We start from the raw sequence: 2,494 nt of genomic DNA on the forward strand, positions 1-2,494 counted from the left end.
ACCATCTCTTACATTAAACTTGAGCAGAAATATACAATAGTTTCTATCTACTGCTGCTCAGGTGAGAAAAACTAAGAGAAAAATAAAAGAAATATATATATATCATCATGCTATGCACATATGCACATATAAAAAATATAGCAGTAAGTGTATTGTTAGACTTAGTTAGAGTCTTCTTTCCTTGTATTAGATTTAACCTAATAAACTATATTTCTTTGTTGTTATTCTTTTTTGTTGCTTGGATAATGCTACAACTACAACTACACTGATTGCTGAAAAGTATGAATGAATATCGTCATTAGTGAGACCCATCACTAATGACTAGTCTATGATGACCTATCACCGATGAGTCAATCAATAGTGACGGGTCGTAACTATTATTATCAGTGATGTTATGACCCATCAGTAATTTGATGTCTCATTTCTCTATTTTTCACACTACGTGAAAAAAGCCTATGGGTGATGGGTGACAACCATCATATAGGTGACGGGTCCTGCATCATCACCCCAAATGCGTTACTGATGATAAATCATAAGTAACAGGTAAGAACCCATCACCTATGAGATCATAGGTGACGGGTCGTAACTGTGACATATCACTGAAGTTTAGGGAGAAAGACATAAGTGATGGATAACCTAGTACCCCTCACTTATGTTAATATATAAGTGACAGGTTAATAAGTTACTTGTTACTTATATTACAACACAAGTGATGGATACTGTCTTCATCTATCACTTATATATTAACATAGTTATATGTCACTTATGTTATCACATTAGTGACTGGTAACAAGGTTACCCGTCACTTATATCTTAATATAAGTGACGGACAAAGAGGTTACCCATCACTTAGGTGTAGGTTGCCCTGCAGGATTGTTTTATTTTATGGCTGCGTCCTGAAGCATAGCTAGGATTTGACATTCATCTTCTCATTGCAAACAACATCAATACATCCAATTCCATATCAATAAACACACTTATATAATAACTCACTTCATCACATAATCACAAAGGTTACAAAGTTTCAATCAATTCATTACAAAATCACAAAGGTTACAAAGTTCCAATCAATTCATATTACATAAGACATCAGAACCTAGGGTTTCTATAGTGCAACTCACCGTGTGGGCTGATGACTTCACATAGAATGAACTCAGTGATACATCGTCGAATCTCCAAGAGTGCACCATCGTCGAAAAAAGAAACTGAAAAATCCTGCATAACTTGATGCGTAACCAATGTCATATTTTCATGGAATTAAAATAATTACTGAGATTAGTTATGAATAATTTTGTATTGAACATACATCAGGGGATTTGATATCCTTTCCTTAGAGCATGAGGAGCATGTTTCACGCAACATAGAATCTATAAGCGTTGTCGGGTGGTTGTTGGTGGTATTGTTGAAAAGAAAATTTACTGTTAGATCAAAAGAAAAAAATCAACAACATAGAGCATTTGGTAATATGTTTGGTAGCATTCATCACGAACCCAGTCTTGTGTGTCAGTATGCGGCCGTCTTTCACGTTGTAGTCAGGTTCAGCTCGAAGGTACTTGTCAAAAGCTCTGCATAAAGAGGGATCGATTAGAGAAAATTTGAATGTTAGAAAAGTTAAATATGGGAACTAAGCCAGTAGAACTTACGTGTTGAGAAGTATTTTACAACGCTGTAATCACGCTCTTCGGGTTTGCCTTTTCGTCCTACTAGTCTTGATGAGTTGAGCTACCACACCAAGTTTCACTTGAGGCAAATGACCAGTAAGACCCAATAGTCACCGGTGTTGTGGACGCCTAATAGGTAATCCATTTTGGAATGTTGTTGCATTGCCCTGTCCATATAGTCCACAACATAGTCAGGGTGAACTTGGATGACCGAGATTGTAATGACCTCAAGGTCAAGAAATCCGATGGACTCCTTGTTCTTCTTTGTTTATTTCATCAAGTGTCTACATATAAGAATATACTTAGATTCAAGACTTAGTGACATTAATTAATGAATGTCCAGTTTCAAGGGACTTACAATGTGAAGATTCGTAATAATGATATGTCCAAGGAATCAAGGTTGAAGAGGTCGTATAAATCATTGAAACCTACAAGAAAGTAGCCATATTCAGTTAAGAAGTGTCATCGTTTGTATTGTACGACTATGTATTGAGCATTGGTATCTCTAGAAGTCTGCATGTAGTAATTATGCAGGTTGACACATGCTTGTCCCACCCTTGTTAGGTCATCTACTGTCATCAAGAGCTTCCCATATTGGAATTTTGTGTTGGCACTAGTCCACGTTGCTCCAATGTCCGTGGACTTCGTCGCCGGTACAATGGTCTTCGACCTCTTCGGTAGATGCTTCTTAGAGCCTTTCTTCTCGGCTCCCTTTTCCTTTTTCTTTGGGCTCTTTGGGGGAGTCAGAATTGGAGCTGGAAGCAAGATCGCCAGATGCAGAGGAAAAGGCAATGAAGCTGCCTTCTCTAGAAGTGAGGGGCGCAGCGGTGGTG

Source organism: Phragmites australis, chromosome 9 (assembly GCF_958298935.1).
Source record: "Phragmites australis chromosome 9, lpPhrAust1.1, whole genome shotgun sequence".
Taxonomy (NCBI): domain Eukaryota; kingdom Viridiplantae; phylum Streptophyta; class Magnoliopsida; order Poales; family Poaceae; genus Phragmites; species Phragmites australis.